At 41.1% G+C, this 21,818-nt stretch overlaps 1 pseudogene; it reads right to left on the reverse strand.

Moving 5' to 3' along the window:
* Positions 1 to 287: 287 nt before the first annotated feature.
* Positions 288 to 21,818, reverse strand: part of LOC143388358 (CD44 antigen-like) — an 80,530-nt pseudogene continuing 58,999 nt past the window's right edge.

Below are 21,818 nucleotides of genomic sequence, written 5' to 3' on the forward strand. Positions count from 1 at the left end.
GCCTCTAGCGGGGAACTGGAACTGTCAGATTCTTGTGGATTATTAACTGAGTCCTAATGTCAGAAAGCAATGCTGTTTTTATAAATTTTGAACCTGACTTTTAAAAACAAAACAAAACAACAACAACAAAAAAAAAACACAAAAAAACACAAAAAAGTAGAAAATTTTATGCTAAAAAAAGTCCCCAATAAAACAATCAGTAGCACATTGCATCTGTGAAGTGTCCCAGCTCCCTGTAATGGTTATATTTCAAACTGTGGTTTCTTTTCAAGTTAATGGTGTAGATGTTACACCCCCATCTTCATGTCCACATTCTGCAGGTTCTGTGTCTCATCGGCTGTCATAAATTGGTCTGGGGTCTCCGATGACTCCTTGTTCAACAAAAGCACCATTTTCTGAGACTTGCTGGCTTCCCCGTTGAGTCCACATGGCTTTCTGTCATCCATGGTCCCATTGCCATTGTTGATCACCAGCTTTTTCTTCTGCCCAAACCTAATCATTTGTAAAAAACATCGAGAGAAAGGGTAAAATGAGCATGGGTTCCTGGCCTTTTGACTAAGATAAAGTGGAGACAGGGTCAAATGACTCAATCACCATCTTCATGACCATCATCACTGTTCAGTCATGACCATGACCATCATCACAGTTTATAATGACCTAAAAGCACTGAGCTTGATACCTTATCTACTTTATCTTATCAATTCTTAACAACCAGCATTTCTCAAAGTGAGGTCCCTGGACCAACAGCAAAAGCATCATTTTGGAACTTGTTAGAAATGGAAATTCTCAGTGAATCAGAGAACTCTAGGATTGGGGCCCAGGACCTGAGGTATAACAGTCTGTGGGGGCTTCTGATGCACAGAAGGATTCACATTGGAGAATCCATGATCACCACTCTGGGAAGCCAGTGCTATTATTATCATCCTGTCACAGAAAGAATTGGAGATCTGAATATTTAGTATTTTTCCCAAAATATTCAACAAGCGGTAAAAGAGTCAGGATTCAAACCCTGGTCGGTCTGACTCCCAAGCTCTAATTCTTCTCCCACCACACCATGCAATGGGACACTGCAGCAGTTCCTGAAGACTCAGGTGAACCGTCAACATGACGATTGTAAATCACTCTGATTTGTGTATTCAAGAAAGTCGCACCACTTCCTCTCCCCATCAACATTTCGTTGGCTTTGTCAGTGTTATTACTGCTTGCACAGAGAAGAATAAAACAACATTGTTCTAGAAATAGAGGCCATATTTTTGATTTTCCTAACATTGGTTCACTCACGTATAACCCTGAGTAGAAGATAAATTATTCGCTGTTACTTTAAGGTTTCTTCATAACCTTACTTAAGACTCAAATGCAGAAGAAGGTTTTCTACAAATGAGCATGAGACTGTCCTGCTATTGTCATAGCGTTGCCTCACCCTCCCGACCTGGTGCAGGGCTTCCTCTTTCCTGTAACATGATCACAGCTACACACAGAGCAGTTAGAAAATGGTGATTAACGGAAGCAAAGTTGCACAGTTTCACAACTACCAGGAGGGCGGGGAAGAGGAGAGAAGGACTAGCATTTGTTAAATACTTTCTGAACTCCAGACTCTTTGCAAATAATTATCCATGACCCTTATAATAGTCCCACAAAGCAGCAATCGTCCCCATTACACAGCAGTGGAAACTGGGGCCCAGAGAAGTTTAATAACTTTCTTGAGGTCACCTAAGGGATAAGACTGACAAAGTCAATATTCAGATCTAGACTTTTATGACCAAAAGCCCAGCCCTGCTTGGCTCTTATCAGTGCTGCCAACCATCTGTATATCTGGAAACAGTATGAAGTCGGAATTGTTCACTTTGCCGCTGGATATTTGAGTTATAGAGACAAAGCCTCTATTATTCATGATCACAGGCCATTCCCTGTAGGACTGCCAAGGCTATAAACTTTAATCTCTTGTTTGGGGAAATAGAAATTATACCTCCTCCACAGGAGGTGGATCTTATATCCTCTGGCATGAGGCTTGGTGAAGGGTGGAGGGAAAGATGCTTTAACTACGGAGCACATTTACGAGGACAGGAAATGTGGATAAAGCCCACAGAGTAGGGTGCATGGTCAAGAGCAGGGTTTGGGAGGCTGGGCTGTGAGACCATGCACCTGTGTGACCTGGGGCTATTCAACCTCTCTGAGCTTCAGTTTTGGGTACTTGTGAAATGAGGCAATTGAGAGTTATCAGCCTCACATGAGAATGGAGAGACCTTGACATAGATCCTGGTACTCAATAAAAGAGTCTATTATGGATATTATTTATTGCTTTTATGAACAATGTGGGTTGAGGACACTAAGCACTTAGACGGGTATCCGGAATACAGGAAGCGATCAAGAAGTGGCTGGCTGTAATTGCTGGCATAATGAGAGCCATGTGAAATGGACTAGACTGATTTCCTCTGGCTGCCTCCTCCTACCATGTTTTGTGTACTATTAAAAGGGTTTAAAGGGCTACAACTAGACTGCCACTTGCATGATTCTAAATTCTCAGGTGTTCTTTGGAGGAAAGTTGCCTAATTAAAGTAATTTCTATTTGCCTGCCGGTGGATGGGTGAGCAGGGAAATGAAGTGGCAAAGTGCTTTGTAAGCATAAAAACCAAAAATCTGTCTCTGCACGCAGTGGAGGGGACGAACGTTATTAATCTAAATGAAGCTGATATTGGAAGTAAATAACACTTGACCTTAGAACACAGGAATTCTACACTTGACCTCTGGCTGGCTCCTCTCCTCTTTGGATTTATATAACTCCACTATCTGTCTGAGCTCTTGGAGGAGGGTAAGATGATTCTTGTTAATAACTCAGTCCAATATTGAGTGATCTAGGTGCTTAATAAATAGTTTCAAAAGATAAGGGCTAAATTTTCCATTTTCCTTAGTTATAGGAATGAAGGAAGAACAGCAGCTGAAGAGACCTTAGGGATCATCCAGCTCAACTCCTTTTTATGTAAACTGGACACTGAGTCTAGAGGTCACGGGTATTGTCTAGAGTCACATTGCCAGAGTCACAGCTTAGACTTATGACTCCCAAGGCTGGGGATCCTTGCTGACTTGTGTTTTGCCTTTGTCTTCTCTCATGGAAATGTCCCGCTGTGACCGAGCACAGTGACCACCAGATGAAGGGCTCACCAGGAGGGGGCAGGGCAGGCTGGACGGGCTTTAAAATCCAGGTAACAAACTTTTAGGACATGGTGGAATTTATCTCAAAAGAGTTCTTCGGCAACTAACTTAACTGATTCACATCTCTTCTACCTGAAAATCTTTAAAAGATATTTAGGAATTTATTTCGCGTTGTTTAAGAACTGTACTATCTAACACAGTAGCCACCAGTCACAGGTGGCTATGTAAGTGTCAACTGAATTTAAATGAAAATGAGTAAAGTTTAAAATTATTATTTTATTTTTGGGAGGTACTGAGGATTGAACTCAGGGGCACTCGACAGGGTCTCACTGAGTTGCTTAGCACCTGGCTTTTGCTGAGGCTGGCTTTGAACTCACGATCCTCCTGCCTCAGTCGCCTGAGCCACTGGGATTAAAATTCACTACTTTGGTGGAACTAGCCATGTTTTAAGTGCTCATGAGCCACAGGTGGCTAGTGGCTATGGACAAACAGTACAGATGCAGCACGTGTTCATCACTCAGAAAGGGTTATTGAACAGCACTGTTGTAGACAGCAGGATCCCAGCAAGCTAGACAGTGGAAACAGACCGGGAAGACATTTCTAAATCACAGAGATTTATGGAGGGGACCTACCAAGAAGAGGGTGGGTAACTGCCTTCTGGGTTCACAGAAAATATGATTATTCCCATAAGAGCAGAGACCTGCGGAGGTCTTTTCTGCACAATCAGCCTAGAAATGTCCTTAAATCCCTCCTGTCTTGGAAAGTCTTCTCTGACAATGTCCTCGGTCTTTTTCCCCTCTTCAGACACATTGGAAAAATTCTTTAAGGGAAAGATGCCTGCAGGCTGCTTCTCTTGGACTTCATCCAATATCTCCCACCCCAATTGACTCCTGAAATGGTGTGCTCTTAGTGGGGGTGAATCAAGTCCATTTCCCCTTGGGGAGCTGTCATTCATCAAGGCTGGTCTCCTAAAGAACATCAATGAAAGCAATTTTGGAAGATGGCGGGGGGTGGGGAAAATTGAAGAAGTCATGGAACACCCTATGTCAGTGTCTCACAGAGTACTTTGTCATGGTCAATCCTGCACGTCAACATCAGCCACTAGCATCTTTCCTCTTTCAACCATAATCCCTATACAATGGCTGGCACTGATGGTGTTCTCCACAAATAAGAAGTGACTCAAATCTGACAGGCTTATACAGCCACTAAAACTCAAGATTCTTCTAAGGAAGGAACAGCACTCTTCATTTTTTCTCTTCCTTCTCACCAGTGCTGATGGTCACGGGAGCCACCCAAAAGATATTTGCTGAGCTGGTCACGGTGGCACACACCTGTAATCTCAGCAGCTCAGGATGCTGAGGCAGGAGGATCGAGAGTTCAAAGCCAGCCTCAGCAACTTAGCAAGGCCCTAAGCAACTCAGCGAAACTTTGTCTCTAAATAAAATATAAAAAAGGGCTGGGGATGTGTAGCTCAGTGAGAAAGTGCCCCTGGGTTCAATGCCCGGTACCAAAATAAAATTAAAAAAGATGCTTGCTGAATGAATAAGTCTGTTTTGAGGTCCTATTTTCAACCAAACTTTCTTTGATGAAAATAGCATTCTGCATCATTCTTCAGTGTTAACACCCAAAGCAGAAAGGCCCCAGCCTTCTAACAGGATTAGAAATGGGCTGTTAGCTTTAGGAATGCAGTAAACATTCGGGGCCTGTGCAGCCATTAACCATCCTTTAGCTGAGTGGCAAATCTGTTTTCAATTATCAAATCGGGACACAGTAATTTATGGCATCCACGCAGCTACTTTCCCAGTGAGATACTTGCTCTGCTGGGTTCTGTGTGTCCCTGTTTGCCTGTTGCTATGGTGACTGCTGGTCTTGGGAGGAGGGGACCCAGGACCATGAGGCCCTGTCCTCTCTGTTGCTGCTGACAAGACAGGGAGCTAACTCTCCAAGATGTACAGACCCCAGCTGCTCTTGGGGACAGCTGAGCTGCTTCTCGGAGGGCTCCCCACGTCGACAGCATGCAGGCCAAGGTCTCCTTGGTGACATGTGCAAAACTTATGGACTGTATATGTGAGCATTAGGGGTACATTCTAGGGCCTGGGACAAAAGGACTATTTTCAAACAATGGGAAATTCATATTTAATTGAGCAACAGTAATCCAAGGGAAGACAAGGAAGCTGGGGGGGAAGTATAAAGATTTTTTTTTAATGGTTTCCCCAAGTCACATTATTTAGATTCATCTTTTTAAAAAATCCCTTTTTATTAATAGGAGCACATAGGTTTTTTAGACCCCTGGTTCTTGTTCTTTGTGTGACTATTTTTTTTTTTTATGCTCTCAAAGGTATAGCGAGCAACACAGCTATTGACTTTAATATAGTACTTTTTTTTTTTTCTTTTTGGTGCTGTGGATTGAACCCAGGGGCACCAAAATATACTACTTTTATTAACTTGTACCAGTATAAATTTGGTACTATTGATTTCCTCAGATAATTGGAGACTACAAAGGTTATGCACAACATGATATTAGTTGTTTATTGTTTTCTAAAAGTGAACAACCAAGAGTCTATAATTTCTCTCTAGGGCTTCTCCCAAACTAAGGGGCATTTTCTGGCCTGTGAGATGATTCAGAGGCACAATACAGGCAGCCCTACATGAAAATAAGATTCTCTTACTTTAGAAGCAATCCCGGGGGACATCTACGAACGGTTTAATGTTACAAAGGTTTCATAATGAGTCTTTAAAGAGTCTTGGGCAGAAAATTTCCACTTATATAAAAGTACAACTTTATTTTAAAGTCTGTCTGGTTAATGCTCATTTCCTCTGTTGCGAGAATTATTACTGTCCTTCTGTTCACCCTGGGTAGCGTTGTTTCTGGTCCAGCTTGTGGCTTAACTATGTGTATGTGCCATGCAAATAATCTTCAAACTGCTAAGCCCTGGTTGAGGTAAGAAGACAGGGGGGCCTCTAAGGACAGGCAAAGAGAACACTTGTCCATTCTCTCTAGGTCTTCTCTATCTTTATCCACTGGAGTGCTCTGTCTTTACCCACTCTCCTAAGGAAAGTTCTTTATTGTTCCATAGATCTCAATGTTAGCAAGTTTTCCTAGGCTATAACCTGAATTCTTGTAACTGCAGCTTCCAGAAAATAGAAAACATTATTACAAAAAAAAAAAAAACACAATCCACACAAAACCCTTCAGGCAAGGGTTCTGGAAGGTTCCATGGGCCTCAGGCTAAAGATCCCTAAATCTTTCCATATTTTATGGATCCTCAAAGCACTTAATAAATGTTTATTTAACAAATCAATGAGTGAATCTATACTTCGTTGTGCATTCCCTATGAGCTATTTCATAACTTTTATGAGAGAGAGTCTTCATTGGGTTTAACTCTGCAAAAATTAAGAACCATGAGATTCAACCACCATTTAAAAGTGGGGGTCCAACTAATCACAAATGCCTCCTTTCTCTAAAGAATGGGACAGGAGGGTTTCTTAAACTGTGCCATGCCCACCAAGCCCTGGGATCTTGTTAAAGCCCAAACTGTAAAACAGGTGGGACTGAGATTCTGCATTTCTAACAAGCTCCCAGGAAGCCAAGGCTGCTGGTCACAGGAACTACACTCCAAGCAGCAAGAACATAAAGCCTCAGTTTAAATGATGCCTCCCCCAAGTCGCAGGCCCCAAGGAGCAGCCTCTTAACTTCTCCGACTGTTGACAGCAATGCAGACTGCAAGAATCAAAGCCAGGGCCAAGAGGGAGGCAAAGATGATGAGCCACTCTGGTGTGAAGGAACCAAAGGACACGCGTGAGCTTTGGAAATGTACTTTGTAAAACCAAAAATGCAGTTTAAAAATCAACCTGTTTCAAGTAAGAACCACAGTCAGCACCGAGAGCCCTCCAACCAAAAGGTCCAGCCACCAGGCACGTCATTGTAAAATAAGAATTTTTTTGTACTGCTGTCCAACAGGCCTCCTGAATGAATCTTTAATCATCAGTCAGCATTTTCAAGTCCTACCATGAGAAATCTCTTTCCAAAAAACACCTAGGGTGACTTGTTGACACTTGTAGATGCCTTTGGTGCAGTATTATTAAATAGGTTAAAGGAAATTTATGCTTCTTTTGAAAGAAACATTCTAAGCAAAATGAAGATCACATTCTAGTGAGTGTGGCAAAGGACCCTGCTAAGGAGGTAGAAAGTGGGTGAATCTGTGTACACGTAATGAAGGTCATTTGGCTCCATTTGCAAGAGTTTTCAAAATATTCATGCTTTCAATCCCATAGTTATACTTCCTGGAACTTATAGAATCTCAAAATTAGCTGTAAAGATGCACTTTACTGTGCTGTTTCTAATATTAAAAGTTGGGAACAACCCAATATCCAATGGTAGGGGATTGGTTAAATAAATTAGGATATATCCATTGTATATATCTAAAAAGAAAATAGTAAACTATGTGAAAAAGCTGTGGTCAACCACCAGGAATGGTTGACCAGACTGCACATACCATACAGTTCTATTTTTGTACATAAATTACATTGAAAGACAACAGGAAGAATACAGATGAAAATAGTAACCATGGAGCTTCTGAATGGTGAGATATTTTCATCCATTTGTTTAGTTATATTTTTGAAAACCTCTTTGATACTATGTATGACTGTGCCCTATTGAAATACTATACACTTGTTTTAAGATCAGTCTTTGATAGGATTAAGATAGGACTTGGAAAGTGGAAGTTTTATATGTTTGCAATGAACCAGGGTTTGAGAAAGAAGAAAGATGTAAAGTCATTCATTGTCCACTTTCTTGAGAAGTCTTGGTTTCCTCCTATTTCCTGCTGGGTATCACCTTTGGCTCATCTTAAGCAGTGGGGAGGCTGACGGGAGTGTACTATTTCTCCAGCCTACCCTGCACCTTGGCCCTGGTCTCCAGTCCTGAGATGTTCCACATTCACTCTCACTTGAGCTGGGAAGATGCCTACTGCCAATCACAGTTCCTGCATTTCCCTTCTCCTTCCCTTTCCTCCCTGGCAGCCCATCCCCTCTCTCCAGAGGCTCTGCCTTCAAGTGTGCTCAGACAAGCTGAGGCAGAGGAGCCAGGCATACACCACATTCTTCTCTTTCCCCATGGGTGGCTCAGTTTGGAGCCCTCCAAAGAGGGGAGAATTAAAAGGGTAATTTACTATGCTGGGAGAGCCCTTCCTTTCTGTAATCACCCTTTACCAATGGTCAGTTCTGATCCTGAGCCAAATAAAGAACTGGCTTCAGATGTCTCAAATCTTGACATTCTTAAAAGTCAGTGTTCACCCCCCTCACTACTTGCACATGGAATATTTTCTGAAAAGTTTTTTTTTTTTTTTGGACTGGATCAGTGGATTGACCCTCATGAAAAAAGTAATGAAGGGAAAAGATATTTTTTCTCCACCCAACACAGATGGTCTTTATGTCTCCTCCTTATTTGCAATGCAAAAAAAATCCAGCCCAAGAAATAAAGGGGACAGTGGGTGGTAATAGGAAGGTCCTAGGAGAGCTCAGGTAATCACTCATTTGTGAAGAAAACTTTAGTAAATAACATAGCACTTCTCTGAGACAGGCCAGGGGATCTGAATGTGAGCTCAGCCCACCTAGGTGACCCAGGGGACCAAGGAAACAAGAGTGTTCCATCCTTTTCTTCCAAGAAGCATGGTACTCTCATTCATTCTTAAACTTTCAAAGAGAAGCCATCAGGTTCAGGGGACCTTAATTTAGGAGAATGGGCATTTGATTGGGTTTCTTCTTCTTCCTGGAACATTCTGAGAAACTTTCTTTGAATTTTTTTTTTGCTTCACAGTTTGAAACTCACCTGGAATGTGGGGTTTCCTTATAGGCCCAGAAGTCGTGGTTGCCCCACCTTCTTGACTCCCACTTGAATGTCCTACGGGGAAAAGCAACAAGATCTCTTAGCTCAAGTTTGGAATGCACAACCAGGAGTTCTTTCCAGAGCAACACGTGGGGCCAAGTTCCAAGGTCTGCATCACTAAGAAACTATTTATAGATTGAAGCCACAGACATTTATGGTGTTATATAAAAAACATTGCAAGACAATCCACCCCCCTCAAGAGTTCCATGCAATTAAGGGGAAGGCTCAGAAACGTTATTTTGTGTCAAGGAACGTGAAAATTCTTAGAAGCTGTGTGGTGCAGTGGTTAAGGCTTTGGGATCTAGCTGGGCAGCCTTGGATTCCAGTCCTACATCTGCCTCTTGCTAACAATGTGGGCTGGGTCAAATTACCCTCCTTAAGTCTTGGTTTTCTCACTTATGAAATGGGCATGATAATAATAGAATCTACTTAATCATCATTTCACAGAGACTTAAAGAACTATGCAGTCATGGTAGTTGTGTGTAATTATTAATCTCTATGTTTAATTTAGGACCTTGCTCCTCCAAGTTTGGCCCCTAGGCTGGCAGCATAGCCATCACTTGGGAGCTCACCAGGAATGCAGAATGTCAGGCCTTCCTACAAACCTACCGAAGCAGAGTCTTCATTTTAACAAGATCTCTAGGGGATGCAATGGTCAGTTCTGGTCCTGAGCCAAATAAAGAATTGGCTTCAGATGTCTCAAATCTTGACACTCTTAAAAGTCAGATGTCCACCCCTCTCACTGCTTACACATGTAATGTCCAAACTGAATCTAAAGATCACCTCTAATATCATCACAGAAGCCAAAACAAACACCAAATAATAAGGATTTGGGAGCAATGACCTTTTCTGTCAATGAAAAATCACCCTAGTAGATTCCTTACCCATGTATTGGTGGAACATACCTTTGTTGGAAAAAATGAACATTTTCTACTACTAAATATTGTAATAATAAGGAAATGATCCCAAAGTCCCAAATGGGAGGGAAGCATTTGCAAGACATACAATCCACAAGTCAAAACAATAGGTGGCTTATCAAAATGAGAACGGTATCATATTAAAATTAAAACAACAACAACAACCAAACCCCTGTAAGACACCTTGCTAAGAGACTTACCTAAATTAAAGCTTCATGAATTTTGTGTGTTTGTTTTTGCCTTTTGATGCTTCCTATACTACCTGAGAGCAAAACTTGAAATGTCCTACTACAATGAGCTTTTTTCTCTAGCAAATGGGAACCTGCCATAGTCTACCGAAGGCCACTGGGGAGAGAAAACTCAGATGTTTAGCCAGTCAGCAGATTTAGACAGCAGGGGACTGCTGTCTTAGCTTTTCTTAGAGAGCCAGACTTTGGAATCTGCAGAACAGACCCTGAAATCTTGATTACAATGATTATTTGGGGTAGGAAGACTCCTGTTTATATAATTCGATGTTTTTGTTAAAACTCATAATAGAGCAAATTCTTACCAGATGTCTTACTGTTTCAACATACTCCAGCCCATTTTTGACAATGGCCTTTTACTCCACAAACCTCAAAAGTGTCCAAAGCACTTACCCTAAGTGCCTGCCAGGGTCCTTGGTCATTGGCAGGTCTTCACCTGCACAAGTCGTGGGATAGTGGCCATCTAAGTTGGAGATCTTTGGCCTTGGAAACCACCTAAGGTACAGTCACTCTCTCTGGTCATTTTTTTTTCTGACTCACAGCAGCCTTTGATATTTGAAAGGGAGACCATTAATAGATGATAATCTCTTTATTTTGATTTTCCAAAAAGTGCTCCCAGCAAGGAAAGATCTGGGTGTGTACACAACAACATGAAACCTCCTGTTTGAACAATAGACACCTGCACAGGAGCCAAACAAAAAGACCAGCTCCCGCCCACCAGATTCTCACTTTAGGCAAAAGCTGAAGAGGATGGACAAGAGACAGCAGGCTCTCCTGAGCTAGAGAGGTCCACAAATCCATCAAGGTTGGGACTGGCAGGGAGAGCAAGTTCTGCAAAGAGGGGCACCGGGCACCCTTGTTGGGAGGTGAGACCCAACCTGAGACATGGGCAGAGAGCCTTCATTTGGCTTCAGCTGTGAGAAAGGCAGTGGAGGAGAGAGATTCTCAAACTTTGACTTCTACACAAACCACCTGGAGGGTGTTAAAATGCAAATGCTAATCCAATCTGTCTGCATTGGCCAGAGATGCTGCATTTCTAGCCAGCTCCTCAGTGGTGTCTCTGCTGCGGGTCCAAGGACCACATTTCAGAGTAGCTGGAGTCTTTTGGTTTCAAAGGGCAGGACTTTTAATAATAACTCCCTACTGTTTCCAAAATACTTGCACATTCCTGACACCTTGTGCTCCTCATAAAAACTCTAGGGGATAACCGAGGCTGGTTGGTCTGCTCTGCTCTTTACTAATAAGGATCTGAGGCTGGGAAAGGTCAAGGGCCCTACCCAAGAAACCTTCAACTTCTGTCTCTACTTCAGAAGTATTTCAAATGAGCCCTACATTCCCATGCTCTTCCATAAAGGGTTATCATCAAAGCCACCATGTAACTATCCATTTTCAGATTGGCTTTAAATCTGTAGGCAATCCTTGCCCCAACTTGGGCATGAAGGGGAGGATGATAATTTACATGGATTAACTGGTTTGTGTGAGGTCACCTGTATTTGCAGTGCTAACGGGGAACCACAGTAGGCAGCAATGGCAGAGCCTCTCACTAGCCCCAGCATGAGAGATCAGCTGCCCCATGTCAAACTTTTGCTGCCGGAAGTACTATTTTCAGGGATGAGATCTGAGAGCAAACAGGAATCTATTTAATAATGTGTGCCTGGCAGTAACTATGGTCGTAATGGATTGCTTTCTCTAGATTGTGCTTATGAGAGGCAGTGCATCTCTGGGTTTTACACCTGACTCTGTCACTCAATGGACATGCCAATTTGGCCAGGTTACTTACTTACCTTCGTTTCCTCATCTGGAACATGGGAATAAAAAATGGTCCTTATATACGACAGGGTTTGCAGTCTAATTAAATGAATCAATATTAGATGAACTTTGAATTTGATAATTACTGATAATTATTGCCCTATAGAAATTGAAGAAATAGCAGTCGCATATGGTATAACCTCTGAAGTGTTTTGAACAACGCTGCTAACACTCAGTAAACTCTTAAATGCTAGCCATTGTATCATGTGACTTTAAATCAATGCCCTGTGACAAATTATCGAAAATTTATTAGTTAGGAAACTGAATCTCCAACCCTTTGTGTATCTTTCTTGGTTAATGTGTAGAGGAACTGGGATCAGGATATTCCTCTTTCAGACTCACACTCTTAGTCATTCTGGCAGATGGCAAATGTTAACAAGCAGCCCTGGTTGAATTCTCACTGATCCTTTCAGATGGAAGACTTGCCTCCAGAGCAGTAGTTCTCAAAGTGTGGTCCCTGTCCCAGAAGCATCAGCATTACCAGGGAATTTATTAGAAGTACAAATACTTGGGCTGCACCCCAGACCTACTGAATCAGAAACTTTCAGGGTGGGGCCCGAGCAATGTGACTTCATTCACCCTCCCCGCGATTGTAATGCATGCTAAAAATGTGTGAACAACTTCTCTGGAGACACTGACTCACACTTCATTGGTAATCTTCAGGTTCAATGATTATAACAGTAAATGACTACAGCAGTTTCAAACTCACCAGCCGATCCAGATCCATGTGTGGTATGGGACCTCCCACCTGCGTCTTGGTCTCCTGTCATGGGCAATGATGGAAGGTCAGTATGGAGTACTTGCATTTTCATACAACCCGTCACTTTTTGGCTTTAAATCTGTAGGCGATCCTTGCCCCAACATTGCAAATCCCAGAATTAAGGGAGCTGATGTAGCATAGGTCCTCATGGATGACCCTAGGAGATGTGCTTTTGGTAGAAATCCAAGAATGGTGGCAAAGAACTCTCCCACAAAAATACGATGCCCTCACAGGTCTGAGGTTGGAACTGGACATTGTGTATTTTAAATAAAGACAGTAAAAATTGGATTATGAGACTTCTGATCACTGTGTACTCTGGCTCAGGGCATGGAACACTTAAAGAGATTTCTTGAAGGCAGGAAATGAGTTAAAATTAAAAAATCTTGTGATGGAATGATTTAAAGATTCAAAAAGAAAAGTCAACCACCTATTTAGGGGAAAGGGGGTAAAAAAAAGTGAAAAAAGAAATTGTGAGATGATAACATGTGAACAATGTGTATCCAGGTATTAGAATTATTTCTTAATGATTTTCCAAAAATCAAGACTATATTTTCAATACCAATAGTTGATATAATCCCATCTTCTCAAACATCCATTACTATGAAGCTTAATCTTAGACCAACTCAAGAATTGTTAAAATCTGTATCTACAGGTCGAATCCCGGATTTAGCCTATGGTAATTCACTGTCTTCTCCACCCCACAACAACACCACATTTCAAAAAAAAAATACTAATCATACTAGAATCTTGTTTTTTAAAAAATCACAACATGGTTTCATAAAGTGGCTGTAGTCATCCATTGAGAAGGTACCTGGAAAGAAAACAGTAACCTGATCATCTTCATTTCGCTGATGAGGAAAGGTGATCACCCTCATAATTATATTAGAGAGATTGCTTTGCTCCTTGGTTGATGGTTAGAATAACAGATGGCAGCACTTGCTGAAATGCCCCATTGTAATCCCAGATACCAAAAGCACCACCACTATCACCAAAACCATCACCAGCACTGCCACCACGGTTCTGAATGTGTTAGTTCCTAGCCATAAACATAGATACTGAGAAAAATGTATGGGCAGAAATACACTTGGATGAGTGTTTGAATGAAAACCAAGGATGGGAATCAGACTATTCACTAATCATTTACTCCACGGGGAACCATGAAAAGTCTGTCCGTATGGTTACACTTGTACACTCCACAGAAGGGATTAGTACCTGGAAATACAGATTGTATAGAAGGCCTTTTATCACCAAGGTTTTGTAAACCTTATAGGATACTGTAACTATTAAAATTGCTGTTTAAAATTTAAATCCATTAGGTTGCACAACAGGTCTTATTTTGCCAAGAGAAACTAAGCAGTACTATTTTTTTTTGTACTAGGGATTATACTCAGGGGCACTCAACCACTGAGCCACATCCCCAGCCCTATTTTGTATTTTATTTAGAGACAGGGTCTCACTGAGTTGCTTAGTGCCTCGCTTTTGCCAAGGCTGACTTTGAATTCATGATCCTCCTGTTTCGGCCTACAGAGCTGCTGAGATTACAGGGGTACTCCCAGCTGGCAGTACTCATAACATTCACGTCTCCAGAAGAAATCCAACAATGGTTCTTGGAGTTTTTAGCAAGAAAGAATAGAACCATGCTAAATGGAAAAACAAAAAAAAAAAAAACAAGAAATGTGAGGGGGCTCTGTCCTGCCAATATTGCTGAGGTCAGTATTTTTTAAACTATTTTCTTTGAAATCCTGGCTTGGGCAGCCCAAAAGACAGGCCAAACAAGTGACCTTCTAGAATTTCTTTTCCTACATCAGGCATAGCATCACACAGCCACCTGTTTTATGTATTAGGTTTCATATTTTTTTTCTTCTTTTGGGAGGAAGGGTTGTGGAGGGAGGGTCTCTGTTATTAAAAAAAAGTATATTTAAATTCACTAATTTTTAATGTGTTAATGAGCCGTAAGAAGTACTCAAATGGCTGATACTAGGAAGAGGGAATTTGTTTTTAGTTTCCTAGCTAGAGTGAATGTTTTCTAGTTCCCCCCTTTTTACTGTGAATTTCTTAATGCACAGTGAGAAACAAACAAAAGAATAATTAGAGAACTGCTTATTTGAGAAGAAGAGTCTCATTCCAAGTGTATATCAGACTTAATTGAATAAGTCATTTCTATGCCATTACAATAAAAGAAGTGGTTTCTATTCATTAATAGTATATTGGATCATGAAGCTTTTAGTGCATCATAACTAGAAGAGATTAGCCACCAGCCCATCACCAAAGGTAAAATTGATCAATCCATCACCAATAAAAGATAATAAAGGAAATTACTCACACGTTTGGGTAAACTATACTAAATAGGCAGCATATATTAGTTGAATCAAATGAAATTGCCAATATTCAATTATTTCCACAAAACCATTAATTTCATATGGTTCAACTTGATAGATCACCAGATGAAGAAGAAGACAAAGAAAGAAATCTCACCATAACAACCAAGTCACACACACACACACACACACACAAAAATGGAAAGTGCACTGGCAAATGGAAGCATTATTTTTATCCTAAATAAACCTGAGTTTACTGACGGTAGAGTTGATGTTCCAGGATGAAAGTTACAAAGTTGCCTAATCACAGCCTACGCAGAAAATAGCCCTTTAATAGGAAAAAAGTGCATGTGATTTCTCTCTGTAAAGAAAGCAAACCAGATAACAAGTGGCCAAATTACCTGGTAAAGAGCCATCAACATTAGAGGTGAAATCTCCAACAGGAACTTCAGTAACTCCAAAGACCCCAGGCTGAGCAGGGGTCACTGGGATGCGGGTCCTTTTTTCCCTTGTGTCTGGGTAGTGGGAGGTTTTACCTTCCAATTAGGTAGTTGAGTCTTCAGGAGGATTTCCACCTCTTCTTCCACCTCTGCCATCATTCCTATCTGTGTGGAGGTGGAATCGATGAAAACCCCACATGGGTAAGATCACCACCCTCCACGTGCTTCTTTTCAGAGCATGCGATTGCTACAAAAGCCTTCCTCTTGTTATCCAAGAACAAAAGCAAAAGACAGGGAAGTTGGTCACACTCTTGAACAAAACTGATATTTCTCAATAGATGCCACCTGGACGGCACTCAACAGAAGTGATTCTAATACCCAGAAGAAGCATTTGTTGAAACATCTGCCTGAGCTGTTAAGGTAAGGCTTAGGCCGAGACAGCTGTGGCCTTGAAGTCAGCTCAGGTACTAGACAATTTTGCGCTCTTTCTCAGTGGAATCCACCTTCAAAGATCTAGAAGGAACACCGCATTGAAAAGCAAAGTGTGAAAGATAAAATTATGCTGCCTCAAGTGAAATAGAAAATGCAAGGTTTCAAAGACCTAAGGCTACTAACTTAACTCTTCCTTCCCTTTCCAGGAGGGCACTGCTTCTTGGTCACCAGCACCACAGAGTTGCATTCCAGAGGTCAAATGGCAAAATAATGTTGTTAATGTAAAGAACGTAAAGTGATAGAATCAGACTTTTACAGCAATCGCAAATAGTAAGGAAGCAATACATTGTTTTTAAACCAAGTCACCAACTCTAGAGCTTGAGAAGTATGGCCTTAGAGATTAAGCAACACAGTTTACATTTAATGTACAATGGCTTCTAAGAGGTCTACAGAGCAGAAAATGCAGAGACCACCACCAGATGCACCTTTTGATCAAAAGAAGCAGTGTAGCAACAGCCAGCTGAGGTCCCTCCACCAAAGACATTGAAAAAAGCACCCTTAAAATAGTGATTTTTATCAATAGCTGAAGCCAGCTGAGCTTTATAATCCTTACTGCTAGATGTGATAGTAGAAATGGTTGTTTGCTCTATATCTTCTTCCAGTTCTCCATGTGACGTAGAGAAGCTCTGGGAATGACTGTGCTGTTTCAATGAGGGATGAAGCCAGTGTTATTTTGAACCGTAATACAAGCCCTCTGAGATCTGCTAACAGGAAGGATCTATGCACAGGTACGAGGACGAGATGTGCCACACCGCATGGAGAAATATGCAGAAGAATTCCATTTTGTCTCTACCTTCTTCCCCTTTGTCTCTGGGTACAGTCCATCAAGGTCAAGTGCCAAGGTGAAGCCTGAACCAGAACTCTCCACCCACCATGGATCAGCCCAGTTCCCACTACAGCATGGCACCCAGACCCTCAAGAAAACCAGAGAACACGGAGACATGGAAAAGGAATATTTAAATTTTAGTGTTGCTATCAGTAGTCAAAAGCATCTAATTGAGGGTCAACAAACATGACTGTAGGAAAAAAATAACACTGTGTAGGATACCTGTAACCACAGAAGAGAAAAGATCCCATTTAGGATGACCTGCTTGAGTAACTCAAATCAAATTTATACAAGGAAATACATAACTCCCTTCTAAAAACCATTAAGTGAAAGATACCATTTCATTCTATTATTGTTTTTTTGATCTCGTCTGTGGACAGGGATTCTCATCACTGCACCAAGAAAATGGTTCCCTGGGCAAACACAGGACCCTCAGTGTTCTGAGGTTGAACCATTGCCCATAACTGAAATCACTTTGAGTGTTTTGAATTTATTTCATTTGCATTCTTCTAGGAAAGGTACTGACCTTTGAGTTGCAGGTGCAAGCACTCCATAAAACACACCCATCAGCCGTGACCACCACCAAATAAACATTACCAAAAGACAGACATCCACCAAATCCCAAACCCAACATTAGAACAAAAGCCAGAAGAAACATAAAATGGAAATACAAGCTCTTCATTGGCAGAAGCCAGTTCATAGGCTTATTTACCAGCTCCTTTGATGCTTCACACTGTGCTATTTATATAGCCGACAATCAAACACATGCTTGCGGATCTTTTGCTGGGTCTCAAGGGCTCATATAAAAGACTCTCCCCATTATGAGTAGCAAGCAGTAAAATGAGACCCTCTCAATTCTGGATTTCCTTCATATTCTGCCAAGAAATTATGAATGACTTCAGCCTGATCTCTAGGATTTGCCTGTACATATGGTGAAAAATAAGGCTACTTGAAGTTTAGTGCTGCTTCCTACCGAATGCTTAGTGATAAAAAAGGGGGCAATTGGCAAATGTTCCTTTCTTTTGTCCAGGTCCTCGGGGGACCCTGCCACCTTTGTCAATTGTCCACAATGTGCCTTGCTCTCCTCTGTGGATTAAAGTGATTCCCCGCCTCTCTCTGACGATCTGGTTCCCCAAAATGTCTTTTCACAACCATGAAAGCAATCTGTCTGCCTCTACTGAAGCAAGGCTGGGAGTTCAAGGAGGTGGTCAGTTAAAACAAAGAGAAACCTCTGTCCTCTCTGAGGTCTTGGGTATCCCTAATATGAGTACTTAGAATGCATTTGGACATCCATTTTTATCTTCTTCCTTCCTTTCTGATCTTTCCTTTCTCCTTTGTTCTTTCTTCCTCCCTTTCTCTCCTTCCTTCTTATTTTCCCTCTTTCTTCCTCTTTTCCTTCCTTCCTTTATTCCCCCCCGCCTTCAGAAAGTCATTGAATCTGGAAGTCACCAAGAATGAAGGTAACGCCAGGTTTCAACGACCCACAAGAAATATAGACAATGAAGATAGCATAACACCCCGGGGTGAGCAGAGCCACGTAGCAAAAACAAAAAAACAAAAAATGCACGATTCCACCACCAAACACTGCATCTTGACCAACATGGGAAAGAGCCGAAGCAGGAAGAGAGGTCAACCAACAAGGCTGAGTGTCATCATCCTTACGAGTTGTCACTGAAATAGGTCCTGTCCCGTTGACGTCTTCCACCAAATCTGTGTTTGGATCGGCAGGAGGCTGAAGCATTGTACTATGACTGGAGTCCACATCTGAAGGAATTAAATCAGTGTTCTTGCTTTATTTCCTAAACCACCGCTTAAGGGTCATTTATGTTCTGTAGCCAAGTTCGTTTTATATTTGAAACCGGTTGGAGGAAAGAAAGCACATAACTGATTTCAGAGCTCCAGAGTGGAGACAATTGTTTCTCAGAATGTCACAAGAAGTAACCAGCTTTCACTGGAGGGTGGAGTGGTCTCAAAATCGTGATTTTGATTTGTTTTTGCTGAGTCTAGAAAGATGCTACATGAGCACAGGACAGGACTCCCGAGCCTTGCAGAGGCAGAAACATAACCCATGTTAGTCCCATTCCGTGCCCATGGCCTTTCTTAGACATGCAGAATCACCTCCCACCTAGTAGGCAAAATGACTTTTTAACACCCTTCTTCCCTCATTGAGTCCTTTTTTGTTTCACATAGTGAACATGTAAATAAAACTGAAAAAAACAAAACAAAACAATCATTATATAATACTACCTAGGCAGAGGCCACAGAAAGTAGCAGGGACAAGAAACAAGAAGCAGTGTATGTCACCAAGTCCCTCCCCAAGAAGCACAAATACGAGGTATCTTTGAAGTTTACTCTCTATAGTGATGAGTGGTGCAGAGACTTAGCACTAAAGTGTTTGAGATCCTATTTTTAATAGTTATCACAGGTCTATTCTGCTGAAGAAACAAATCCTGAGTGAAAGAGAGGCCAAAGGTTGAGTCAATCCACCCACACTATTGCCTCTGGGGAAATGTAATCAGTTCCAAATAGCTCCAGAGGAGAGTGCTGAAATACTGGGCTCCCACATCTGCAGGGAAGTCTTCACAATCTAAAAGAAAAGATCATCGAGATCTTTGCAGGATAGAAATGTATGGCGGACTCTACTCTCTCAGATTTCAAAGAAGAGGAAAGGCCAACTAACTCAAATTAAAATTACTAGTAGATATTCTGCCAGAAAAAAGCCACTCTTGTTCATTTTCATTTTATTCATAGACTCCTTCAAGAGGTAGTATGCTACTCCTCAGTTGAAGCCAGCTGTATTGTCCTTACCTGCTCACCATGTAATGGGATCCCTTTCTCTGCCTCAGTTTGAAGACCCTTTAGTTTGATTCTGAGGATCTCTTACTTCCTTTGTTTTCTGTTGGATGTCATCAGAGCCCCCAGGAGCCATGTTGAACTAAAATGTGTGCAGAGGCTGCATGAGGCACTACAGGAATTCAACGCAATGGCCCCAACCTAGCCATTCAACTCTTCTTCCCTATGACAAGGGATCCACCAATCTGACATAGTTGTTTCTTGGTTTTTCTTCCTTTGTGGTCTTCCTTATGTGAATCTCCTTTTGTTAAAAGAAAATATTTTACTTCCTTTCTCTAACTACCCAAGTTTTTTTTTTTCCCATTTCCCCCAAAACAGATCCTATCCATCTTCCTCTAATGCTCTCTGGAGTGTGTGGGATGCTCTGAATTTATTGAGCAATTACTGTTGGCAATAGTGATTTCACATCTCTTTCTGCTTCACATTGCTAGGTCTATTTTGATGCTAAATGCTTTCTTTTGCCAGCTAATTTTGTTTCTTAAAGAGCATGGGCTATGGATTATTCAACTTATTTACTATTGATAAAAGAGGAGCACTACATACTATCAATTCTTGAAGTTTCTCCAAAGCAAACTGTCACCTGTTATGATGAAGAGAAATTCCTTTATACAAGTTGATAGGATCAATTCACAATATTCTAATCTTGCAGAACGATAACTACTGTCTTTTTCTCTCTCTTTTTGAATTGCTCATAGGTAAATAAGAAAGAAGGGTATCTAAGAAGTCAGGAATTCCATCTCATTTAAAAGTTGTTCACCCATTAAATTCATGAACTTTCACCAAAAGCCAAGAAGAGTCTAAATTTCAAATCACAAAATACCATATTATCTCTAAATGTGACAAGAATAATCAAGTTTTCTGAGCCTTTTAGTTACTTTTTTGGTATAACTACTCATCAACTCTTTAACCTCTCTGATTTTTCTGCCAAAGACAAGTTATTTCTTAGACTGCAATGGAAATAGTCACTGACTCCATAACCTTGTTCATTTGAAAACCTTGGGTTAGAAGTAAATAGAAGAGGGCTGGGATTGTGGCTCAGCGGTAGAGAGCTCGCCTAACCCGTGCGGGGCCCTGGGTTCGATCCTCAGCACCACTATTTTAAATAAATAAATAAAAGTATTGTATCCAACTACAACTAAAACTTAAAAAAAAAAAAGTAAATGGAAGAGCAATCTTGGAACTAACCCCTCCACATGGGAAAAGACTTCCATTTTCACAATATATAAGTAATAATCCTTTAATGCTCTTGCAAAATTATTTATTCTAATATCAGGACTTCATATTTGGATGAATGTGTCTATTTCTCCTACCAAGAAAACTGAGTTCTGAAGAAATTTCAAGTTCCCAGGGAAAGTAGATTGGCCTAAAAACCAGGACACATTGCTAAGAGAAATAACTGCATGATTTTAAAAACATAATATATTCATTAATGATGGTGGAATGTGACGATCATTATTATCTAAAGTACAGGTTTGAAGACATGAATTGGTGTGAATATACTATGTATACAACCAGAGATACGAAAAATTGTGCTCTATTTGTGTAACAAGAATTGTAATGCACTCTGCTGCTACATATATATATATAAAAATTTCAAATGTTCAGAGACTATTACCCGTGGTTCTTTCTGTCTGATGACCTCATCCCATTGGATGTGAGATTGGGTCAAATAATCAGTCCAGAAATCGTCCTCTTGACCCTGTGTTGTCATTCTTTGATCTGGATGGCCGTCGTGGGCTGAAGCTTCTATGACCATGCAGTTCAAGCAATTGTCAAAGTGTTAATTGACATTTGTCCAGGGACACACTGATATTTTTCAAAAGATTCTCTAGACCAAACATTACAACTCTCTTTCTAGTACACAGGGCAAAGAGATTTCATATACAGAATGTTTTAGCAGGTTTGGGTTCATTCATGCTCATTTTCTTGGCAACTGGCATGTGAACTAGAGGACACAAAGTATTAAAAATTTCTGCAGTGGAAGTGGATACAGAATGAGTTATAGGCATCAAGGGAAGATGAAGAAACAGCTCTTGATCTGTGCTGCGTCAATCCCCTTAAGGGGAAAGTACAAGTACCCAAGTGCATGATGTCATGCAGAGAAAACCACATTCCAGTGAA

This window comes from Callospermophilus lateralis, unplaced genomic scaffold (genome assembly GCF_048772815.1).
Source record: "Callospermophilus lateralis isolate mCalLat2 unplaced genomic scaffold, mCalLat2.hap1 Scaffold_250, whole genome shotgun sequence".
NCBI classification, from domain to species: Eukaryota; Metazoa; Chordata; class Mammalia; order Rodentia; family Sciuridae; genus Callospermophilus; species Callospermophilus lateralis.